This window comes from Ciconia boyciana, chromosome 3 (genome assembly GCF_034638445.1).
Source record: "Ciconia boyciana chromosome 3, ASM3463844v1, whole genome shotgun sequence".
Lineage (NCBI taxonomy): Eukaryota > Metazoa > Chordata > Aves > Ciconiiformes > Ciconiidae > Ciconia > Ciconia boyciana.
This window is the reverse complement of record NC_132936.1, coordinates 8,927,927-8,954,172: the sequence shown is the minus strand read 5'-3', so window position 1 is coordinate 8,954,172 and position 26,246 is coordinate 8,927,927. Positions and strand designations below refer to the sequence as shown.

The window sequence follows — 26,246 nt, the reverse complement described above, 5'->3', positions numbered from 1 at the left end:
TGTCCGCAGGTTAGTCTGTAAGTACCCATGGCCAATTCTGGAAGGTGGACCACGGGACTTTTTTATACTTCAAAGAAGGCCATGCTAATTAATGCCCTCAGCTAGTGTCTGCTCTTCATTGATTTTGAAAGAATCATTATTTAATGACATAAAGTCATTTTAAAAACTTGGTAACCTCTAACATCTTTATCAAATATCAGATAATCACATATTTTTCAGTGTATAGTGTTTCCATTGGCTTAAGGCCACTTAGTTATATAAATATTAACACTTTCTACTGCTAGGTTTAAATCCTATTTAAAAGTGCTTCTATTCTGTATTCAGAAGGGAAGGAAATCATATCAGGTACCAGAAGAAATTCTCTCTTCTGGAACAATGAAATATTTCTCCGGCACAGGCTGAGGTTTGTGCTGCGTGCAGATGTCGGTGAGCACCTCTCTCTCTCTAGCTCTTGCTCTGTTCAGAAGCTCTTACCACTGCTTGCTTTCGGCACCCCGTTTCTCCTCCTCCTCAGCACCACGCTTGGTTCCTCATCCCTCTAATTTTCTTGTAACTTTGTCCATTGGCACCACTTTCCCTCCTGGCTCTCTGCTGATTTTCGCTATGCCATTTCTTCCCTGATGTCTTCTGGTTTTACTCTTTGGCCTTGACCTGACCTTCAAAGCTGAATGAGTTTTCTCTTGTTGAAAATGGCCACTTCTTGGACCTGGGTGTTTTTGCACTCTTTCTTTTCTGATCTCCTTCTCTGATCACTGTTTTATTCCATGCTGTAGGTTTCTTTCCTGAATATTCTGTGACTTAAACATCCTGGGCTATTTTTCTCCTTTTTGCTTGACATAACTTCCCTTCACAGTCATCGTTAACCGGGATTTTCCCCTTTTTCCTCTGCTACTTCCCTGTGGCTGTGAAGCCATGAGGCACAAACTGCAGATCCCCCACTGGTTTCCTGCTTTTCAAGTTCTTGGTAGCTACTTTTAACAGCAAATTTACTTTCCCATCGCATGTCGTCCTGCACTTTCAGTGTTCTCTGATAACCTCTCTCAAATTCACAGTCTCGCCCACTGCACTGATGGATTCGGAGAGGATTTCACCCAGCTGCAGTTCATGCTCTGCTCTCTACCACCTTCTCCCAACTTTTTTTCCTTTTCTTTCCCTGCTCCTGAATTTGCTACCTTCCACTTGTCGTCCTCTTTCGACCTATCTTCTTTTCTGTATTTTCCATATAAAAGCAGAGTCTGGTAGCTTTGAAGCATCCCACAAGTGGCCATTTGTATTTTTTGTTGCCTCTTCTCCCTTGTAAACATGAGAAGGCAGCACTCGCCTTGCTGAGGTTAGGCACAGTGGGAAATAAAAAATTAGAGTCCTTGAGCTCAAGTCCTCCTTAGCATAAGTTGAAGCGCACACCTGGCTGCTGTGCACGCGGACCAGGAGTTGCATACGCATGAGCCGTCCCGTACCCCATACGTGTGGCTACACGTGTCCCCTCTCTAATGATTTGGAAGCATTGAGCCCACACTTGAGTCGTGGTGGCTGTCCATGATCTGCTCTTGGTCTCCTCCGGTCCCTCTGGGTTCTGGCTCTGAAAAGCCTCCCCTGCTCATCTTCTCTCTTTGAGAAGATGCTGAGAAAGCAAGGCTAGGAGGGGAAGCAAGACAAGGGAGAGGAAAATATCAGAGGCAGTAAAGTGGCAGAAAGGTCAAGAAAAGTAGGGATGAATTACAGCCTTTCAGCCGTAGCCAGCAAAAGCGCATCGGAGACTGTGATGGGTGTTCCTCCAGAGGGAGGATGCGGGACAGAGAGCTTCCAGCTCATGCTATACCTTGTAAATAAATAAACAAATAAATAAGTAATGTGCATATGGCAGAATTACAAAGATAATAGAATTGCAAAATGGAAAATACCTGAATTTTTCCACAAATGGAAGTGTTGTACAAGGGGAAATCCAATTATAAAACCCTGCTTTTCACCAGAAGCGGCTGCTTCTAGGTGAACGGTACCACTGTCAGGGTTGGTCCCCTGGGTGACAGTCCCCAGTCTGCTACCAACACACACATGGCTTAGATGGGCGGTGAGCTGTCCTGGGCACTATATTTTGTAGGATTTAGTAGCATTTCCCAGCTCTCGCATACAGTGCCTGTCCTGGAAGTGGCTTGGCACCGTGTTCACTATCCCTTGTGTGCCACGTTCTCCATGTGAAGGAACAGGGACCCTGATGGTGGACGCCCGCTGGGGACCCGCGGTGGCACAGCGAGCTGCCCCACGTTCCAGAGGTGGCTGTGGAACATGATGTAACTGATGATGTGTTTGAAAAGCACAAAAGTGAAGAATTGCATTGGAACTTCGCTTCTCTAAGTAAAAGATAGGAAAAGTCTTGTAATTGAGAAATTTTTACTCTTGATTAACCCTCATCAGAGATAACCTTGTTTGTATGTGCTATCCTATCTAATATGCATGTTGGACATGTAAAGGTGCAGGACCATTGCTATGAGGAAGGTGTTCAAGGTCAGGTTGGACGGGGCTTTGAGCAACCTGATCTAGTGGAAGATGTCCCTGCCTGTGGCAGGGGGTTGGACTACGTGATCTTTAAAGGTCCCTTCCAAGCCAAACCATTCTATGATTCTATGAAAACCATCATGCCAAGTAATTTGTAACAGGAAACATGCTAATGTTGGTTTTGTCTTGCATCACAGGGAGAGAATATATAAAGAGGGTCCCAGCTTCTTTTTCTTGTACCTCAATCCAGTTATTAAGGTAAAATTACAGAGTCGAGCTCAACAGCCCACGTACAAACAGCGAACCTCCAACATAGGCACTAAAATCTCATGAAGTGTGTTTGCACTGTGCAGCAAATCTGTGTCTTCAGCAGGTCCATGTGATCAAAAAATGCACATTCTCTTAAAAATACGTCCATACCACATTTTCTGTGAGCATGTTAATGCCCTGCATTTAGGGCTGCTGTGTGGGCAATGCTAGTTCTGACCTGGGGCTTCTCATCCTACGGGGGAGAGGGAGAAAGGAAGGAATGAGAATCCTGTTAATTTGTTTATTTTACATGTGTGCTTTCAAAAGGTGGCTGGTGCAATATTTGGGCCAGGTAATGATTGCTCAGCACTGGCTCTGTGTCAGTACTCGCTCCTGGCTACCTAAGAGTGGTTTTTAGGGTTCTGCCCTTGGTCTCTTAATTTAGATGATGCTCTGGGAAGACCCTACGCTGGGTATGGTGCAGAGTTGGTGCTTGCTCCGTACCGGTTGCTGCCTGCCGTCGGGACAGCTGAGAAGCCAGTGCCCACTCTGACCTCGGGCCAGCTCAGGAGCAGCTTAGTAATGCCAGGCACAGCATGGTCTAGTGGCCTAAAATCCTGCAAGCCAGGGAATAATCTGCAGCGTGACGCTGATTCTCTCTGCACCCATCAGGTCCTGCCGCCTGTTCTGCGATGGGGACCGGTTGCCAGATGGCTGTAGTGCAGCCATGCAGCCTTTAAGCTCGCTGCTGTTTGCCTGTGCCCAGGGCCTGATTTTACAGGACTCTTGCTGCGTGGGAGTGAAGGGAAGCCCCACAGCTTGCTTGGTGCAAGCCGGACTGGTTCTCAGTCTCAGCAGAAAGGACAGTGTTGATGCAGCGGGCTTATTGCTGCAAAGGAGGTGTGGGTGCTGTGGGGCAGCCGATGCCTGTGTGGGATGGAGTGGCCCATTGCTGTTGCCACTGTCATTTCCCTGGTGGCACAGGGAGGATTGCTGTGCCGCAGCCACGGGGAGCCTGGCAGCGCAGTTGTTGCTCCCCGCCTGCTCTCACTCTGCCAGATTTACACAAGAGAAAGGCTAGAGGGATGGCCCGAATTGTGCAGAGCCAACAGGTCTACCCTCTGCACCACCCTGGCTGTGCACCCGTAAAACCAATTTATTTGTGCCTACTTGCTTGGGCAAAGCGCAGTGCAAGTTTGTTGGCAGTCAAACCTTCAGTTCATATCTCTCGGTATAAGCTCTGGGAAGGGCAGGATAAAAACAAAGCAAGAAAAAAAAATTCCACACCCAGAAAGTGGCTTGCATGAGAGGATGGGAAAATGATGCCAGACTTTTCCAGAAGCTGATGTCTATAAAAGCAAAAGTCAGGGCATCGTTGCTCCTCGCACCGCTGGGGAGCAATGCAGAGAGGTCAGAGCTGCCAGAGCACATGTGGCACCGTGCTCTTGTGCCACTTTCTCATGAGGTTTTCCCGGTGCCAAGCTTTCCGGCAGCGCTCTGCCTCCTGCCAAACCACATGTGTGGCAGCGTCAAACTAGTGGGATGGGATGGGATGGGATGGGATGGGATGGGATGGGATGGGATGGGATGGGATGGGCGTGGGATGGGTTGGTCTGGGCATCCCAGGAAACCTTTTCAGTGCCCTGTGAGACTTCACAGCTTGAAGACTGCAAACTGTATCTGTAACCTGACCTTTATTCACATACACAGAAGCATCATTTTTTTTTTCCTGTGAAAGAAAAGTATCTATTTGCTCAGCATCTTACAGAGAGATGCTGTCCTACCATAAAGCGCTGTGATTTGATGCAGGGAAGCTGCTTCCAGACGAAAACCTCCTGTGATGGGCTCAGGTGACGCCAAATTGCTGGATTGGATTTCCCTGAGCTGAGTGAGGATCTAAGTGGTGGTCAGACTCACGCTGTGGCTTCTCACGGAGGTGGTGATACAGCCGCACAAAGGAGATTTCTGCTTTTTAGTAGCTGATTCAAGCTGTATAAATAACTATTTTTATTTATTTTTAGTTCTCTTTGTGTCATATACACACACATACATATAAAAAACCTAACTCTGCCAATAAAATTACATTGGAGAGGGACTCTCCGATGGTTATTTTTCTCCTGCATCTGAAAACAAGTGCTTTAAGCTGCAGGTCATTTTTAGAAAACCCCATGAGCATCAACGTCAGAGTAAGGCATCCCATATTTCTTAAGCTGCCGTCTTCACGTGCTTTGGCTATGTGCATGGCAGCGATGGCAGCCACTGGTCACTCTACTTGTTTACTCACATATTTGTGCTTCAGATGTACATTACAGGGCGGGTTTTTTCACTGGTGAGAGGCTGAGTGCTTCCAGAAGGGACTGTATCACTGCTGTTGGGGCCTTACTGCAGGTGGCTGTAGTGGATGATGAACACAAACCTATTAAATAATGAAACGTGAGATTCCCTATCAGGTAACGTGCTGCTAATTTGGGTGTGAGGGAGACAGTGAGGTCATGAGTGCGGGTTATAAGGAGATACCAGTGAGTAAGCAGGGAGGGAACCGTCAGCAACGTTGATGGTTTAATTCTTGTACAAAAAATACAGGCAGAAATACATATTTTTGTGACTGCTTTAAAAAACCAAAACAACTGCAAGGCAGAAAACTAGCTACTAGAAAGCCTTTAAATATAGAAGGAGTCAAATCCAAGTGACGTGGATGGGGTCAGATCTGCTCTTAATGGCATTTTCCCTTCGTAATTCCTGAGAGTTGGGTTTTTTTAAACTGGGATTTTTTTTTTAACATTTCTATGCAGCCACTATATTACATTGGCATTGATTCACTGAGTTTATTTGTCAGCAGTAAAATGAATGAAATTCTAGAGGTACAATTTCAACCAGCTGCTGTTGTTTACTAGTGAGACTACCAGTGACCCTTAGCATCTATAAATACTTCACCGTGAATTAAAAGCAGTGAACTATCCAGTAGTTTTTCTCTTACTCATGTTTCCCAGATACTTTTTTGCTCTGCCTTTTTTTTTTATTGTTATTTTCAGTCTCATCTCCACTGCTTCAAGAAAAACCAAACATGAAGAGGAAGATTTAATTCTAGCGAACAGCAGACTTGGTCATTCGTTAAAAGACTCATCAAGTTGTTAGACCGTGTGAAGATTTTTCTCCAGTCTGTGTGCTGCTGACTTTCAGTAATGGCCTTTTAAAGTGAAAATTCAGATTTAAAATATCTGAGTATTATTTTTAGCTCTCCTGAGCTCATCATTCTTGTTAAGGAGAAGGTTGTTTGCAGTCATTGATTAGTTACAATTGTAACTTTCAAATAGCTTTAGGCAATATTGCAGAAGGACTGCAGTTTCTAATCCCCTTTTTCAGGGTGTTGGTTTTTTTTTTTTTCCTTTTCACTAATTTTGGAGGTTTGACATGGACCAGTAGGTCTTTTATTTTATCACAAGACATGAAAACAAACACTGCTGTTGCTCAAGCCTAGCTCAGCATTACAAGCCACTACAAAAGGATTTGCTCCTCGGTAGTGTAACCTCTTGCCAAGTAAAATTCACACGGTCCCTCTACGTCTCGATCTACAAGACTATTACTTCCCCTTAGTCAAAAACTTGGACAACACCGCCAGCCCCACATCAGAATTTCTCCAAGTCTTATTAGCTTTTGTTAGAGATTTTGGGTTGGTTGGATGTTCAGCTTTTCCACCTGCCGTGAGGGTATGCTGAGCTCACATCTCTACGCTCTTGCTGCAAGGAAGGAGGTTACAAATTTGACTTTCATGCTGCAGAGCATGCCGATGCCTCCTTGCCTGGCCTTACACCTCTAGAAATTGGTGTGGGTACTGTCAACACCACTGGGTTGAGCAAAATCTCTAACAAAAAGGCAGTTTCAGTGCCATTCATAAAAAAACCAACCCAGCCAGACGGAGGCGGTTGCTCCGTGTGGGTCTGTGATGGGATGCGAAGGGAGATTTCACGCCTCTCGGCAGAGCACTGCGAGCACCAGACAGCCTCTGTCAATCTCTGCCAGTAAAGCTGTTCCACTTTCCATAAGGTGTTTCTGCATTTATAGGGTCGGAGCGAATGAGAGACTTTCACTGCCGCAGGATTAGGGCCGTCAGTGGTGCCGCTGGCTGTTTCACCCTGCTTTATGTGGAGTAGAGATGTGTCCAAAAGAGAAAACAGGGAAGCACCCACCCAAGAAAGGGTGGGAGTTATCCAGGAGCATCTCTGTTTTTAGTAAAACTGAGCCCAAACCAAACATTTTCTTATAAAAAGGAAAATATTTTTTTTGCTTTATATTTTATGTTTTATTTTGGTCAACCACCAGTTTTGTTTCTAAACCTAATTATTCATACAGCCCCAACTGCTACAGGATTTGAAGTTAATAAACTCATAAGGAGAGGCAGTGCAAAATTTGTAGCGGATCAAATTGACATACAGCAACACACTGGGAGTATGTGAACCAAAGAAGCAACCAGGTTTGGGGTTCAGCTGCTTTTTCATCCCAGGCAATGTAGATTTTTCTTCACCAAAATACTTTTCTCATTTTCCAGTCAACTGTTGTTACAGTCTTTTCTGTGAACCTTCCTACAGGGAATTTTTTTTCCAGCTGCAGCTTTTCTTTCACTGACGAGAGCATCTTTTGCTATCTAGAAATAGTGGTTTTTACGACAGGGTAGCTGAAGTCATCTGAGGACTTACTCTTGCAGTCTGCTCTCATGAGCAACCACACAACTTCATGAAATGGCCAAATTTGGAGATATGATTTACAACTCTCCTCCCTAATTTCCTACATTAAAAAGTACAAAAACTGCTTCCAAACTTTTCCTGATGAGAAATTCTCCTTGATTCTACCACTTGTGTCCTAAGTACAACAAGAAGCATTTTCTTTCTCAGATGATCTTTGCGGTATTGCAGCGAGGACAAAGAGATGTTAGTCTCTGGAAACTTTTGCAAAGAAGCTTATTACTGTTTGCTAGTGTTTTAAAATAGGAAATTAATTCTAAGCTATTTTGCCTAAATGGCTGAGCTTTGTCTTTTTACCTGCAATTAAAAAAAATCAACATTTGTTGAAGGGAAAGAAGATAATTATATAGTAAAATTGTTGCCATTCTCTTCTTTTAAAGACAAAGAAAAATCCAGCAGAACAGATGTGAATCTGTAGACCTGTAGTATTTAAGAATAATTGCTGTACCCGATATAAGCTAGTATTTTTTCCTCTGTAATTTCAGCATAGTTTTTCTTGTGCATTTCCAGGACAGCAGTGCTTTTTCATAGGCTTTTTCATAGGCTAGTCCATGTTTCCTGAGCTCGATTAATCCTTTTTTTGGAAGTGGCGTGCTTTTATTCCCTGTGTTGTTATCGCAGCAGGAGGAAGGGGAAATGTGTGATGATGGAAGAATTTTAACGTTTATGTATGCCACACATGAAGTTAGGGATCCCATGAGATTTGTTTGTGTTCTTGTATATGTGTGGATGAACATCTGTGGAATGACAGCCTAACAACTTCCTTCTGACATTATAAAGGGGCCATAATGGTACCATATATTTTTTTTTCAGTTGGCTTTTTTTGTGTTAACTCTTTCATTTCCCTGCTGATTTCAAGCCTTGTTCACTCCATCAATCAATAAGAAAGTTGCATTGCCTGGGAGTCAATTAGACCTTGAATTTGAAATTAATAATGTCAGAATACTAAGCCTGGATCTTCAGGTAACAAGGGTCTAAATTTGGGCTCCTTCCCTATTATTTCCTGTACTAACTTGCTTGCTTGAGACATGATCTTATTCCTTCCCCTTCTAATCTCCTCCTCCATGGTCTGAGTGCCGTTCTGCAGGTTGTCTAATTGTCAATTATACCTCAACAACCTGAAGATGCAGAGGTGAATATGCCTCGCTGCTTTGTGTCTAATAGAGTAGACATAAATTTAAGAGAGCAGAGAGATGTTGAAATTCTCCATGAAGTTTTCAGGCTGTAATGCCTGGGAATGCCGGGCTGGGAAGGGCTCTTGGGTCGTTATGTCTGGTCACTGCTGGTGGATCTTCATCCTTTAATGAACTGTTCAAATTCCAGCTAACAACCTGGCTTGCTTTGTCTCTATCTCAGCTATTTTTGCACCGTGTGAATTAAGTTTGTGTTAGCGGTACACAAACAAGTATAAATGTATCGTGAGTAAAGTTCAGACTAGAAATGGGAAATAGGATTTGAAGGCATTTTAATAAGTTTCTGCATTAACTTCCCAATAGGAATAATAAAGACCAAAAAGAAAAACCAACCCCAAAACCCCAATAACAACAAAATGCCTCACAATCTATTTTTGAGGGCCTGATCCAAATCCCAAAGCACAAACCTAATCAACTTTGTAATGATTAGAAAGTCTAATGTACTTTCCTGGTAATCTCTGCCTCAAACCCTTAATTTCTGTCTGAGCTATAGCAGATCTTTTAGGACATTAACTTGCCTGGTTTACAAATTCTGAGCGATCAAAAATTCACACCATCCTTATGGTTTTTTTCCTGGTGATTAATTACCACATGAAACCAACCAGTGTTTAATGTGTATTAACCATTTCTGTCTTGGTTTTAATTTTAGTTTTGTCTTCCCGTTGAATTTTCCGATAGATTAAAGAGCTGTCTTCAGAGACGACGATCAACTCCCCTGCTAACCTTCTTCTCGATAAGATAGATTCTGTTTCTTAAGTCTGAAGTCTGTCATTTATAAGGCAAGTTTTCTGTGCATTTGCAGATTTTATTTAGTGAATACTTCTTGATTTAATTTCTCTGTTTTAAAACAGAGCCAGTAGTACTGGCTTTACTAATTCTCTACGCTTTTCCTATATACTGAAGGATTTTATTCAACCTCATAACTGCGACATTGCATAGAAATCTAATGCTTAGTTGGTAATTTATGGTAACCCCTTCTTAGTGATGGTGTATTGATTTCCCTAGCCTCTTCTAAGGGAAGAAAGGGTGGCTTGAATATTAGAATTCTCCTACCACGATAGCTCTGTTTAATATTGATTATCATAACCATATAAGCTCTTGAGACCTATTTGATAGAAAGTTGCTAGAAACTTTGAAAAACACATAATAGCTTCCAAGTAAATAGTAGAATACCCAGAACTGATACTTCTTAGATTAGGCAGTTCAGCTCCTGCATGTGAGAAATACGTGTTTATGCTAAAAATCCTGCCATAATTTTCTGCTTGGGGAATTGAGACTTGCTAACAAAGTTTAATATGCAAAGCTGAAAATCTACATTTAAAAGCCCTTTTTATGCAAAGACACAAAAAATTAGCAATTTTTAATAAGTGAATGTATAACTTCAAGAAGAATTTGCACAAACTGTATAAATTGTATAGGTGGCAATCATTTGGCTCAGCAGCATAACATGGGAGACTTGGAGCTCCCATCGAGGAGCGGCACGGTGGTCCCTGGAGCAGCACCCAGCCGCCCTGCGTGCCTCCATAGGGCAGGCACGCAGAAACGCCACCTCTGATTGAAACTCTGTGGGGGACGAAGGTGGGCAGAAGGTTATCATCAGAAGTGCAATTTGGCCAGGTTAGCTGGGGTTAGAGCTGCTGTTCCCAGGATAACTGCCATCAGCCTGACCGTAGCGTTCAGGATCTCTGCTCGACAGTTCATCTGAAAAAGAGTCATAAAAACCGATTCAGCTGTAAGCACACAACAGCAGCCACCCGAGATAAATAACTTCACTTTAATGGCATCTATTTTTCTTTGTAAATGGCTTTAATGTCTGCTGTGCTATATAAAGGCTTTCTGATATTCATTATTAAAGTTGTATGTAATGTATTTTAACCGAATCTAATTTGAGAAGTGAAATGTGTGGGAACATGCAACCCAAGGACAGCTCCTAAGTCTCCGAGTCCCAGCTAAGAGACAGCCGTGTCATAAACTTACCATGCTCCCTTGTGAAACCCTTTAGCTTAAAACCTGCTGGAAAGCTATTCCCCTCTTCTCCTTTCTTGTGGTTAGAAGTAATTTTCGGATTTCTAACCCAGTTCTCTTCAGAGGAGGTTTATACCATTATTTGTCAACATTATTTTTCAGCATCACTTGTAGACTACTGTTGGGTACTTCAATTCTAGATTATTTTCATCAGCCATGAAAGAAAATATTGTTTTATGTCTGATAATCCTTAACAGATTTATGCCTGCAATGAATGTTGAAAATAGAGTCTGGAACACCAAGTACTCAGTTTGTAACGAAAAACTTGAGGTTTTGTTGGAGTAGAAGCTACTACAATTTCCAGTAACAGTTTTGCTATCCCAGCATGCTTGTTCTGACTCCTCTCATCTCTGAAGACCGCACTCAGAAGCCATGTATAATTCTGCTTTTTAAGGCTGACTGTCTCCTTGCTGGAGTTCTGAGGTTTTAAATGTGACTTTGTTACTCTAATGGTGGCATTTCACGCTGAGCTTTATCGTAAGGCTTTACCCAAACATTTTATTCAAAGGCAAACCCTGTTTTTATTACGAGGAGTTTTCTTTGCTGGTCTGTGAGTAAAAGGTGCTTTAGCCAATCTTGTCTTGCTGCACAGCCCAGGTAATATATTGCAACCCTGCTATATATTACCTGAAATTCACAGAGCTGAGCAGGAGCCCTGCAGTAATATGTATTAATTTGACCCTGCAACTCTATTAAAATAAACCACGTGTTCAGATTTTAATCCTGAAAATATGTGCATCAGAGTATCAAGAATATGGAATCAATAGTCATCTTTTCTGGACTTAACCAAAATGTTAACATCCCACATTTAAGGTTGGATTCAGCCTCGAAATTTGACAATAGGTGAAGTTTCGCTTCCCCCCCTGGAATTTTGGATTTGTTTTGTGCAGAAGTTTTAGTATGCAGTTGCGCTAGGAGGTTATTTAAGAATACTCCTGGTTTCAGCTGATTTCCTTAGCAAATAATTTTGTGTGCTTCGCTTTGCTCTAGCAATTTCCATAGCCTCTCTAATAAAATACTAAAAAGGATCACATAAGCTTTACCCCTCCCCTTAACATTTAGCCTGTCTATTTCATTATAGCAAAATATTGCATTTTACATGCCAAGCCTTAAAACCTTCTTTCTAAAAATGGTGACTGTATTTAATAACTAATTACTCTAATGATCCTACAGAAGTGCTCGAGACCTGTTTTAGTAGTGGTGTCAATTACAACCATCTGCACGATGAATAAAGGAACCGTGGCCCAGCTGTAGAGTTGAAACATGTTGGCATTTTCCTACGGGCGGCCATATGGTACTTAACGAAAGCGAATTGTTCACACTGCAAACAGCTCTGCTCCTGATGAATGATAACGTTTTGTTCTGGAAAATGGTTCCACAAACACGGGGAGTATTTTTAAATGCTGGAAGTGTGTCTGTAAGTGACAGGCTATAAATGGGAAGGTCTTTGGAAGGAGGAGAGGGGGATGAGAAAGGAATTGTTTCGTTTGCCTAGGGGTGTTCTAGCACAGCCTTCCTGTCTCTTAATAGCAGTATCTTTTTTGTGCATACATAGCCCTGAATCTGTAAATTTTATTTATTTTGGTAAGGAAGAAGATAATTAGAAATGTAACTCTCATTTGCCATCAGCATGCCCAAGCTTGAAGCTGGTGTGAGCTTTAAAATAGCGAAGCTGAAGCTGTGAAGAATTAATAACTCTTTGCCTCGCATATGTGCAGACATTTTCTTACACTTGGAAAAGGAGCTTCAGAGTTGTAACTGCAGTAAGTATGTGAGCACACAGGTTGGAAACAGGTCCTGGCTTCCCGGCACTTGGCGTTAGTCAGGGAAAAAAGGGCAGATAACAAATCAGCTGTAGAAAATGTCTTTCATTGTTTTTTAATAGAAACAGAAATAGGGTTTTTTTCCCCACACACATGACTGGCAAAGAATGGCTCAGTGAACTCATCGTGAGATTGATAACTCTTTACCCCCAAATCATTAGCCCCAGATCTGAACTGAATCATCAATAGGCTGTTGCCATTTCATGGTTGATAGGCAGCCATTTGGGTAATGAGTTTGGTCTCAGTTCAGTTCCTAGTATCTGTCTTAAAGAAGTAGCTGCTGCTAATGACCCAAATTGATAATTTTATTAATCTTGGAAATTGATTTTTTCCATGTGGCTTATTGCTTCTGTACATGACGTAATCAGAAATTTGCATGATCTGCATTCCTGTTTGGTTACTAAATACGTAATTTGGGGATTTTTGTTTTGTCCTGCATTCTCTGTGTAGAGTTGATGATTGTTTCTGAGGTTTTGTGCACAGATCTCACTGAGGTAGTACAGCGTTCCTCACGGCAAGGTACTTTCTGCCTTTTGCCGAGAGGGGACTGTTTCCATGTGCCAGCACTCCTCTATGTTTGCAGGCATTGGAGCTGTTTAAAACCTCTTGATAGATCTTGCAGTAGTTTTGCAGAAACAACGTAGTAAAAAATCTCACCAGCCTGTGCCATCCGAGTTCTCACTACCTGCGCACAGAGCTATTTGCAAATTCACAGCAGCAGTAGGGCTACAACTCCAAAGCCGCATGCTTTTGGACTAGGAGTATCTGTCTCTAAGGCTCAAAGCTTTCTTAGCTCTCTGCAGCACAGGGTGGATAACGCTGCTGAGAAATCTCAGGTAATGAAACCGTGGGCTCCACTGCTAATGCCTTCTAACTGAAAGGGTAAGCGTTAACACAAAGACAAAAAAAAGCTGCAGTATCAGCTGGGATACTTTTTCTTGCAGCCTCCTTGCAAGACTGTGTTTTTATCTGACTCCTCTTCAAAAATCATGATCTTATGTTATAGGTATAACCGAAACACAGGCAAGCAACCAAATCATGGTGGGGTGCAAAACCACCATGACGCCTATGAAACATGTAGGGCTGTGATCTAGGAGGCATTAAGCAGCTAATTGCAGCACATTGTGCTCCGTATCCTTCTTGCTATTTGATCTGTTACAGCAGTGCTGTCTGATGCAATAAATCTTCCTCACTTTTAATTAATAGTTGTTCATCTCTACTGCAATAATTTCAAGTAATGTTTACATTAAAAAGAAAGCATGGGGGGGAGGGAAAAATATCTCCAGGCAGGAGCATAGTAAAAAAAAGTCTTTTCATCCAACTCAGAAGCAAATACTATAATTTGGGAGCAACGCATTTAGTGTGTGTTTTACAGAGGGAGGCACAGCCCTTCCATAAGAAGCCTGCTTTCTAAATCAAACTCAGGTAAGATATGTCTCTAACTAAGCCCTACAAAATTATTTAAGGTGTAAATCTGCATTGCATTTTCTCTAGGGAAGTCCCAGTTTCAGAGGTTCCTGCAGCTCCTATCTTGCAGTTTACAGCCTGTCCTCCCTCCTCCTCTGCCCTCTCACCTCTCCTGTGCAACTTCTTTTTTGCACAACCATGTTATCCATTAGATCAGAGAAATTGTTTTGACTTAAAAATGCAGAAACAAAAAGAAAACCCATGGTTTCTAAATTTAGAGATGTATATTACCTTGAAGGTGAGGTCGTGAAGCTTATAAATATTACTTACCTGGTGCGTAGCACACTAATCGTGTTACAGGTTTCCATGATGTTTGCTCCTGAAGGGAATGAGTGAAAAAATCACAAGTCACAGATACTCACAGTATGGGCTGCTGGGCCTGCCGGTAGCCCGTGGCGCTTGCCTAAAAGGCAATCTGCAGAAAGCTGATTAAAGGGAAACATAGCAGTGATAAACTTTAGTCAACGAGTTTAAGCAGAATGTGTTGGAGGACCCGGCGCAGGATGCTTAACTGGGTCTCCATATTTGGTGTGTTTGTTGTTGCTGTCGTTCACTCTCCTGGATTCCTGTGACCTGGTGCTAAAAATGTATTGGTGAAAGCTGGGATTGTTAGTTTGTAGCCATGTGGTCATGGAGTGGAACTTGAAAATGTCACCCCGTAAGTATTATAAGCATAAGAGCATTCGGAATAAATAAATGAATAAAATTTCTAAATTTGAATGCTTGGGTCTCAATTCAGTTGGCTCAACATAGGCATCCAGTGCTATTTAAGATGCCTTGGGGTCTCCCGTCGTGCCTTCAGCTTGCCATGCCAGATGGGTATGGGTTTCCTGGAGGTCTGTTGTCATATTTGCCTTGCCAACTGTGAAGATGGCTAGTATACCCTGGGTCTCAAATGGTGCTAAATGCCTGCGTTCAACCCTTCATGTTGGAGAGCAGTGCAGCCAATCTCAGCTGTTCGTATATACTCAACATAAAGGAAACTTTCTAATTCTAATTTCAGGTCCACATTACTGGCAGCTTGCTTTTGGCCAGTGAAATGTTAATTTTGGATGATTTCCACTGGGAGGTACAGCAGATCCATGTCTGCCCATCAGGGACTACATCCTTACAAACATCCTACATCCTACATCCTTACATCCCTACAGTAAACTGAACAACGCCAGGACCCAGGCTTAAGGACTGTCCTACAGCCACCCAAGTGTTGTTATGGTTCTGGGCATGGTTTTGGCGTCCTCAAAGACAGGCTGATGAAGTACAGGCTAGATAAATGGACAGTGAGGTGGACTGAAAACTAGTGGTGTGCCCTGGGGGAGAAATAACCGCACACACCCATGCAGGCTGGGGCTGACTGCCTGGAAAGCAGCTCTGCAGAGAAAGACCTGGAGGTCCTGGTGGACCAAGCAGCTGACCACGTGCCAGCAGTGTGCCTTTGTGGCAAAGGCGGCCAACAGCCTCCTGGGCTGCCTTGGGAAGAACACCGCCAGCAGGTTGAGGGAGGTGATCCTTCCCCTCTACTCAGCCCTGGTGAGACCCATCTGACGTGCTGGGTCCAGATCTCAGTTCCCCAGTGCAAGGGAGATGTGAACTTACTGGAGCGAGTCCGGCAAAATGGTTAAGGGACTGGAACATCTCTTGAATGTGGAGAGACCTGAGAGATCTGGGACTGTTCAGCCTGGGGAAGAGAAGGCTCAGGAGGGATCTTAGCAAGGTAGGTAAATATCTGATGGGGGGAGTAAGGAGGACAGAGTTGAACTCCTCTCTGTGATGCTCAGTGACAGGACAGGAGGCAGTGGGCACAAACTGAAATGTGAGAAATTCCAATTAAACATAAAAGAAAACATTTTTACTGTGAGGAGAGTTGAAAAGTGGAACAGGTGACCCAGAGCAGTTGTGGAGTCTTCATCCTTGGAGATACTCAAAATCTGACTGGACATGGCCCTGGGCAACCTGCTGTAGGTGACCTGGCTCTGAGCAGCAGGGTTGGACTAAAGTGTCTCCAGAGGTGCCTTCCAGCCTCAGCAGTTCTGTGTTGTGCATGATTCTATGACTCTTAAGGCTTAATCAAATAAAGGATTTGGAGTTTAACAGCTACTGCCACGTGTCAAAGGTCTTTCCAGTGATGTGGCAGCAATTCAAGCTTTTCTACATCCAGACGTATGCGAGTTCAGTTCCTGCAAAAGGTGCTGTGATCTCTGGTTTAAGTCCCTCCCAGCGTCTGGAGAATGCATCAGGAATTGCAGTGGTCCTCCTCTTCTTCGCAAATAGCGTAAGCTGTGGTTGGAGAAACTCTACTTTTCTCACTCTCTAGCGCTGCCTTCACGTGTAATCCAGCAGAGGCTTCTTTTGTTTAGTGGGGGAGGCAAACAAATGTCTACGCTGGAGCATTGAAACAGCATTGTTCAGTATTTTGGCCTCCAAATCTAGGTTTAATCACTGAAAGTTCCTCTTCCCACTCACGCTTTAAAACCAAATTTTTAGCAAAATGGAAAAATTGACCCAATGGAAGATACTTTGTTTGGACCTTAACAGTTTTTCCACATACTGAAGAAATGTCTTTGATTGAAGGAGAGCTCTCCTCCCGTTTCCTTTAGGAAAATATTTACAATTGTTGTTTCAGTTTGGAAACCTCTTCCATATTATGGCACTTCAGCTACATTAAATATTAAAAAAAATAATGACTGTAGAGCTGTGCCATTGCATAAAAGACAGAAACAGAAACCACTTATGAATAGAATTGGAGCAGACTAGTGTACTTTCCAAGCAGAGTGAAATGCAGAAATAAAACATCTAATCAGTAGTTATCCTAGAATCATGCTTACTTTTAATAATCTGTGTGTACACATCTCAGAGTATTTTAAAGAGAAGAACTTAATATTGTACATACTTAGTAAATCTGAGTTTGTTTTGGATGCCACAGTATAGTACTGAGACAGAGAAGCTTCCATTCACTTCATGTGAGTTTCTGCTCCACTTTTTTTTAATTTTTGACTTTATTTTGAAGACAGGAACTATACCATCTTTGCTTAGGTGAGAAGCATACAACACTTAGATACCTTCAGCACTTAACAGTGCAATAAGTTATTTCTGATTTGCAATTATTCACCTTGAAGCAGGACACCAAATAAGCTGTAGGAAGCCTCAGAAGTGATGGGAGTTTGGTTCTGCTTTGGAGCATATTGCTGAGGGGTTGTTTTCATGCAAGAGAAAACCAATATGACAGAAGTGAATTTAACACATAGTAGGTAGTCATTGTACTTTGGAATGTTTTATAGGTTTAATTCTTATTTTCCTTCACTTTAACCTGGCATGCTGGAGGTAGGATGATGCTGGCCTAATGGCTGCTCAGTGCTGTGGTATATGTTGGCTGGCAGCTATTCCTCCTTATGAGATGGTTTTTAACTTGAAAAAAGTAAAGACCTTGGTGTTGTTTGGATAAAACTGCAGTGTAGGTGGATTTGCTGCCATTGGTTGGCAGTACAGAGGTGAATACACATATATATTTTTACAACAGGATAAAAGTCAGCTTTTGTTGAAGAAGCCAGCTGTTGTAGTCGCCTTTGAGTTTCAGTTCTGGTAAGAGCTGCTGGCACTGGGGTTGACTTCTTACATAGCCATACACAGTAGCACGCCAACTCTTCATCTTCTTACCCAAAGCTGAGTTTACCCCCCTGAGCCCCATGCTGTCACATCCCAAACGTCTTACCTTCCTGTGCAACACCAGGGAGAGCTGCGGCGGGAGGCACTGCGGTCCACCAGCTCCCAAGCTCTCTGGCTCCTCTTTGTTTTCTTTTTTCGGGCGAGATCCCAGCATGTTTTGGAAACTCTGTAGATGAGTCTTTCCATCCACAACAGACACACAGGGACTCCTGAGGTAGAATAAGACCGCTGCTTAATGCCGTGGAACAGCACGAAGTCAATTTAGGCGAGCAGCAGAGAGCACTGTATGCAATCAGCTGCTGATGGAATTGGAGTAGCCAAAACTCTGACTGCCAGAATGGACGCTGAGTCCAGAGAAAAAGGTAATGGTGTTGTGCAAAAGGGTCAGAGAAGGGTGTCACCTGCTCTTGTTTGACATGTTTTTTATTAGTAGTAAATGATTGACTAATTGACTGTATTTTTGCTTTACTTAATCCTACAGCAAATCCCCCAAGCCAGGGTCATAGACTAAGATCTCCTTATGTTAGGTGGTGTGTGCACACAGAGTAAAACCAGCATTCAGACTCACTCCAAGTATCCTGCGTGCAAAGCGTAAGGCAGGAAAGATGGGCTAGGTGGTGGCAAAGGGTGGCACGTGAGATGAAACACAGCAAGGCAATTATTCAGAGGGATGAGCAGGAGTCAGAGCACACCCTGTCAAACGGTTGCATCTTTTGTGCGTGGCACCAAATATTTTGAAAGGAGGGAGAGATTTGCTTTGTTCTCCCCTCTTACAAGCTGTTCTGTGAATATTTACAGGGAGCGTCGGCTACAGATGAGTGGTGTTGGAGCATTGTGCTGAGATGGTGAGGGCTGACACTGCTGATCAAAGGTGGGAGTCAGCATGCCAGGAGCGCAGAAGGGATGACAGTCCGAAAGGGCACGGAGAGCAAAGATGCACAGAGTGTTGCAACAGAGAAGGGCGAGGGCAAACAGTCTGGGAAAATAATCCCTGTAGCAGCCATTTGAAGAGGTCACTGGGCTCCCTCCTTGCAGCACTTGACCTTGATAAGGTTCGAGATTCCCAGTGAGACAGCCCCAGTGACACAGCTGTATCTGCGATGGGGAAGGGGACTTTGTGAGATGTTGTGACTTTCCTAAATGAGCCAAGCTGCATGCATTTTCATCTCAGGGAACATAGAAAAGCTATTTAAAAATTGATGTGTATACATTAGACTTGTTCCCCAGCCCTTCCTACCCTAGGTTTCACAAGTACTAACTGTACTAGGTAACAAGTACTAATCAGTGTAACATTACTTTGAAGAGAAGAAACTAAAAAACACTGTCAGCAGATCAGAAATAGCAGTATCACTTTTACAGCATTCGGACAAAATACATATAATTGACACAGCGCAGTGGCAGCATGAAGACTCATTTTTAATGCAGTTAGGGAAGGAACCATGAGATACAGAGAGAGAAGTAGACTTGTTACAGCCAAAGCTGCATCCAGGTTCCACAGACCAAATCTAACCCTCTTCTTCCACAGCCTCCCATAGCTTTTACTTTTTTTACAAAAAAAAAATATTATTGTGAAAACTGCCAGGTTCACTTCAACAAATTACTAGAATTTGTCTTCAGATTTCAAAGAAAATTAATCAAATTGTTTTTTATAGTCCAGTTGTCCAGTGAAACCTGCAAGGAGGATGAAGTGGGATATACGTTGTATTTTTGCTTCTTCATTTGCTTTATTGCTTAGCTTTCAGTCTCATATAAATGTCACACCAGAGTGGCCATCCAAAGCTCTGGTGCCCATGATGTATATTGTAATGTATGGGAATGTCATAGACACAAAGTAAAACTGGATAATTTAATGATCCTGTGAAAAGGCATGTAGGAATGGTTTTGGGGAAGGTTGTATTTTTGTTTAAAGCAGGTATTTTTAAAGTCTTTCCATGGCAAAAGTGGATAGCTAACCCATACTGGAAAGTCTAACTGGATGCCTGTTGTAAATGCAAATTACATTAAGGAAAGAGCTTTTTAAAAGGTAAATTTTTCATTTTTAATTAGTTATAAAACTAAAAGCTGATATGCAAGTACTGTCACCAAAGTAATTAAACTGGACTTCAAAAAATGAGTTTAATTATTGTTGTGCAAGTTTGTGTAAAGATGGCGTTAATTTCAGAATAAATATAGCCTATATTGAGGTGGCAAAAATCTACTTTCCACACAAAAAAAATTGTGACCAGTTTGGTTTTGAAATCTGAATGTCCAAATAAGTTTGTACAGCAGTAATTAGGGTGGGAGGTTGTTTATTTTCAAATATTTTTTTTCATACTAGTTCTAATGTATTAACTGAAGAACCTGTCTCAGGCATGTGCAGTTTTACTCCCTCAGGTAAATTGTTAGAAGCACATAGAAACACTCTTGGACCTCCTTGTCATTTTTCTCAGATTGTCACAAGGAAAAAGGAAAAAGCAAAGACAAGAAGTTATTAACAATTTTTTAAAAATTACTCAAATGTATTGCATATCTTGTTTTGATGAAATCCCAAACTCTTGCTTAGTGAAATTAAAGCGGACAGTATACAATGCCTACTTACTGTGCGCTTGCACTGGTCCCCCTTACTTCCAGACCCCACAGCGCTTTCCCCACAGCCTCTGGTTTGGGAAGGTTTCTGCCTGTGGGTGATAATGTCAAGGAGAACTTCATAACACGTGAACACCGTTGGTTTGATATTTTTTTTCTCCCTGGAGGTCTTGAGCAGCCTCTGCTCACCGTGAATCTCCTGAAATCTCTGAAAATGAAGTTATTTGTTTTGTGCAGCTGCATCCTAGCTTATGGCAGGATTTACCCAGAGCCATCTCAACACGCCTATGAAAAAGTGACCAAGTGACTCAAGTTAAAACTCTGGTTTAAAACACATCATTTGCTTTAGCCGCCTCTGGTTTGGGTTTGGGGTTTTTGCGTGTTTGTTTTTGTTTTTAGAAGTATCTTAAAAACCCATTAGCTGGACTGGCTGCTGGGGACAGCCCAGGCAGGAGGATGGTTTAGCTCCAGATCCTCCCGGGCCGAGCTGCTAGGAAAGTCTTCAACAAGTGTTTTGGAAAGTTCCCTTTTTTTGGCACCTATCTCCAAACGGAGCTGTAATTCTCCTGCACAGCAGGAATTAAAGCAAGGAGCTCTTCATCTCCTCTATGAAGTTTCTCTTGTGTTGCAAGATTTTAACATACAAATATTGACAGCAGATAAGATGGTGTAAAAAAGTAAAATAATTCCTCAGATGGTGACATGACACACAGTGTGAAGTCCGAAGAATATAGAGAACAACTGAATTATTTGTACCAAAGGGAAGTTTCTATTTAACCTGCAGGTAGCTACCACTATCACCCTCGCTGCCGCCAGGACATAGAGGGAGAAGCGGTTGTAGTTCTGCTTAGTCCTTAACGCTTGTCCTCTCCAAACCATTTCATTAAATCGACCTCCAATAGTGGGTGGACAACAAAGAGAGTGTTAGCTTTATAGCGTGTATAAGAAAGCCAAGAAAGAGAATTGAAGACCCTGGATTTCAATGTGTCTCTTAATTATTGGTGTCCAGCTGGAGAAATCAAAAGGGGAATTTCTGCAGAAGTCCAGGGTCATTGAAGCCCTTGTTGAAATAGCAAGGATCTGCAAGTTTTAAATACCTCTTCAAGCGTGGCCCAGCAATGCGAGTCCTGCCTTCTGTGTTTCTCATGGAGAAAAAACCCCTCACGTATATTCATAAATCCTTCCGTGCTATTTTAACACTTTTATTCTCAGTACTTTAGTATATGCTGCTTAAAATGGACATGTGTGCAGCCACATTATCCGCTGCCTGAATGACAAAAGGTTTATCAAGCACTGACAGAGCACCCAGCTTCATGCTGAACGGAGGAAGGCAGCGGCAAGGACTCTGGCTTCAGAGAGATTAACTTCCAGATAGGCAAATAATAATAAACAACAGCCCATAAGCAAAGGGCCAGAAAAGAGGAATAGAGGCCATAAAACAGAATCACAATGATCCAAATGGAAAAAGGGAAGCGGATTTGTATATCTGAGCTTGAAATATGATAAATGAGTGGCAGATTAACGTTGCTAGGCTCCATGATCACAGCAAGATTTGAAAGAGGGAAACGTGGAGAAGGGCAGTGCAGGAGAGCAGCAAAGATGACAGTGGCTGGCAAGAAGGGAAAGAAGTGGAGACTGAGGCGGGGGCGAGGGTTGCGGGTCCCCGAAGGGGAGGCTGGGGAGCTACAACCTTGTGGAGGGTTTTGCAGGAGAGGGTGGCATGGTCCGAGCTGTGAGATACATGCTGTGTACATCAGTGGAGTTTTTAAGGCTGGAAGAAAGGCGGTAAGAATATATAGTTTAATAGTTTAGGCACTAATAGGCACCTAAACTATTAAAACCCCAGGATTTGAAAAGGTGCATTTAGAAGATACCCGGGAGTTTATGCTTTCAAACTCAGGTGTTTGCATTCACTTTGCTATCAATATGTCTTCATCCAGTTTTTCTCCCTGATGGTGGAAAATGCTTTTGCATCATTTGAAATAAGTCTTCTGACGTACGGCACGGTTTGATTTACGCCTGAGTGATACTGGACTTCTCTGTTACATCGGAAAGTTAGATAGGCGATGGAAAGTTACTGCCTGTCTGCTTACTCTAAAGAATTGCTCCCAAAGTGCTCCCTTGTGGTTACACTCTTTTATTGGTTGGGGTGACTTGTAGTTAGGGTGTAGCAGGAGCTGAGCATCCATGGTAATTCCCAAGGGGATGGATGCATGTCATGTCTGATCTCTACTCTGTACTCTGATACTGATACCGAATATCTCACCCTGTGGCGTGGGAGAAAGTCAGAGAACCATCAAAATACTGAAAGTTTTGATAATAATGTCACATATCACCTGTTAACCTGCGTATATCAGGTATTACAGCTATTACAAAGCTATTACAGCTAAGATTTTGATGTTAGTCCATTGTGCTAATGCATTAATTAGAAGTAGTTAATGCAAATAAAGCTGGTACCATCTAAGAGCCATCTAAGAGTTGGAGAAGCAGCGTGGCCCGGTGGCTGGACCACAGACCTGCGTCAGCACCTCAAACCTTTCCTTTCACTCTGTTCGTGACATAGTTTGTGACTTTGAGTAGGTCACTCCCTGCCTCAATTTCTCCGTCCAGCCAAGATTATAATTTACTCTAGTTTGGTGTCATATTCCATGCTCCAGAGCTGAAAGTTTTGCATCCTTACTGTATTTGGAAGAAGAATGAAATGCTAGTGGAGCGACTGTATTTATTTTCAAAGAATTTGATAAACAACTACAATTCAGATACTTTGGAGTGAAAGTGCCCGGGTTTGTGCACCTCTTCTGTGAGATGGCATCGCTCTTGGAGAAATGTTTGTATAATAAAATACTATGAAATGACACTATTGCCAAATGAGATTGTGATGAATAGAGCATTTGTAGTATTAAATCCATGGGTACTTTACATTGTTATGACAATAATAGTTTGCATTGTTGTAATAAGTTACACTTCTTCTTCTTTTAAAAAATAAATTTAGTTAGACCTTAATGCATCTTGGAAAACATACCCTCCGCTGAAATCAGATGTGCATCTCTTGGAATAAAATTGCTTTAAACATATATAAAGGTACATTGTATGGCATATCATAGGCAATTGCGAAATAAATGATGTTTATCAGTGTGCCTTATGTAAAAAGATTGCAAATACGTGGTCCTTTTTGTAGTTCAGGTTTGACATAATCCTTGCCATAACTCTTCTGCTTTTAATAAACAAAATTACATTGCAGCTGACACTTGAAACTCTTTTATTAGAAACACCCAGGGACAAAGCCCTGCAGTGAGGGGCTGGGGGCTTAACCATAGCATTTTAGAGATTTTATTCCCCTTTCCCTAATTACAGATAAGGGGTGCCATCCTTACAGTTTGGCCTCAGAGACCCTTGAAGGATTTTATGATCCTGCAGCTACCAGTGCATTTTGTTGAAAACCTTCCATTTTCATAACGGGAGCTGGGATGAGACTGTATTCCTAAACTGGCAGGAAAAAAGTGCTTTGACTTAACAGGTGCCAACCATGTTTAAAGGATGATTTTGAAGATTATTAGCTGGTATGACTAAGATTCATGATGCAATCTGCTTTTTTTCTCTTTTTTAGTACAGATAAGGGGGCTTATTATTGTTAGTAGAAATACCTATTAAAATAAACCCCATGAAGCAGTTTCAAGGATTTGATAAAAATTAATATAAAGTTGAAGCTCCCAGCTTATCTTTAACTCAAGTGATTTTTCATGGGGTTATAACTCTTCTGGCATGGGATAAGGGAGCAGGAATGTGATTGTTATCCTCACCCTACAATAGAAGGGAAAAACAGATTTTGTATTCCATTCATTAGCACGTTACTGCTCAGGTTTGCATCTGCATGGGAGAGTTAACAGAGATTGCATGTAGGTGGGAGTGAATTGGGAATTTGCATGGATGGCTCATTTTCAGGTTGCAATCAGTGGTGTCTAAATGCCAGGTTCTACAAGTGGTTTTAGGGAGAGTCTTTCGTACCAAAGATGTGCTCAGAAGAGCTGGAGAAGCCTAAGGGTGGGGGAAGCTTCAAAGAACTCCCCCCATGATGCTTTTTGACGTCCAATGTCTGGGTCTTGGGCTTCCAGTCCTGCCTGCTGAGTCACCTCCTCCCTCTCTCCTACTTTTTGCTCTCTTCTTACATCTTAAGACTGCCATGACTTGATCTGTTGATCAAGAAGAAGTCAGCAGCAGCATCAGATGGAAATTTTGACAATACAGTGTGTCTTGGCAAGTGGACGTGTGTCCATCCCAGGCAGAATGGAAGTGAATGATGCTGAATTTGCACAAGAACAGTAAGATATGGTATTGATTTTTTCCCGATTTCCCTGTTTTTATATTTTGCGGGGGGTTCTTATTCTAGGTTTCAAAGGCAAACAAGTCACTCTTCACGTTTCTTTTGCACTTGTTTTTGGGGGTGTTCATTTTGTTGTTGCTGAATTATTTTCACTCACAACCTTGTATTCTGAAACGATTTTCTATACAGCATCTCACGCAACCAGATTATGACTTAGGTTTAACTAAAAGCTAAAAATTTTAGGTTTCTTTTTTTTGATTGAAGAAAAGGTACCAGTGACTCAGAAAACATTTTTTAAAAGTATCATTGCTGAATATTAAAGGAATGGTTTATAATTTGTATGGTTAAGAAATTTTTTTTCTTCAATTAATAGCCAAGTTTATTTTTTAAATGAACTATTTTGAATTTGTGGGTCTTTCTGAGGATTTGAGGGATATTTGTGGAGTGTTGGGGGTTTTTTTTATATATATACCATTTGTGCAATCTAGATTTCAAATGCTATTGACTTAGACAATTAAATTAGTTTGGTAGCTTCACTTCTTTGCTGAGTAAGATGTGTTTGCAGGTTGTACAGCGGAGCGTGATCTTGTGTCCCCAACAATGCTGGGGAATGCTGCATTTGCAAAAATATTATTTTGGCTTTTGACTTCTTGTAGTCTGAAAACTTAACCTGGAGTCTAGTGACATTGGTTTGACCAATATTGTTTTTACTTGGCAATGCATTTTTTATTTAGTAGGAGATTTTGTCTCGGTTTCTGAGTGTTCAGCATACTGCTGTTCAAGATTTGTGAAAAGCAAAGGAGTTGTGTTCCCAAGGAACAAAAGATTTTGCACTGGTAGAATAGTGTGGGTATCATTCCTCAGCATTCAAATGCTGGTTGAGAAAGAAGAGATCGTTACTAAAACAGGGTTTGAGTTTTCCATTAGTCTCATGGTAGGGCGCTCTGGTCCCTCCACAAGCAGGTTCTCGGATGCAGGGATTCCCATCTTGGCGGAGCTCTGGGATCTTGTCAAAAGCGACTCGTCGAGACCTGGCTCTGCCTGCTTTCTCAAAAGCCTTTTTGTGTCTTAGCCAGGTGATGGGATGTCTTGGATTAAACTTCCAGTTGTTTGGTTGAAAGCTTACATGCTGGGTATCATCCAGTGATTTCCTAGGAGCAGCGTGCAGTTCTGCATTCTCGCCGTAGTTTGTGCGGGGAGGTGTCTGTGACATCCCTCAAGCAGGCCACTTTGAAGCAGCTGAATGCTGAGACTTTCATTCTCACTTCCTTCATGTTTATTAAAAATGACTAGAAAGAAGTTCAGAACTTTTGTATCTGATATGTTATATCTATTATGATGTCAGACAACTAAGAAAAAAGTCACTGGCTAATGAGTCTTAATTGTAACAAAACATCAAATCATTGTCACTTCTGCTGCAGTAAATGGCATTCATTAAATTAATCCACTCCATTACAGAAGTATTTTGCAGAGAATACCATGACCCTACTGCTTCTGTAACAGTAATAAGCTGAACATATCACTGTGGCACTATTAGGTATATTAGAAAGCAGTTTGAAGCATGGCTGCATGACCTGAAGCAACATCAGCAGGTCTCAGGTAGCATGTTTGAAAAAATAAACTACCTTAATTAGAGACGGGACTAAAGCAGACCCTAGATGTGAACATTCCTGTAGCTTAGCACTGCAGGAAATAAAAAGCTGGATCAAGA

At 42.1% G+C, this 26,246-nt stretch overlaps 1 protein-coding gene across 9 annotated transcripts in view; it reads left to right on the top strand.

The window, feature by feature from the left end:
• The window catches only part of KLHL29 (kelch like family member 29), a 403,118-nt gene that overhangs the window by 105,220 nt on the left and 271,652 nt on the right, over window positions 1–26,246 (top strand). Inside the window, exon 3 of one of the 9 annotated variants that reach the window (XM_072858447.1) lies at window positions 9,353–9,453. The exons of the other annotated variants lie outside the window; for them this stretch is intronic. The gene's annotated coding sequence lies outside the window, so the exon portion shown is untranslated. The remainder of the gene's footprint in view (window positions 1–9,352; window positions 9,454–26,246) is intronic. 9 annotated transcript variants of the gene reach the window in all.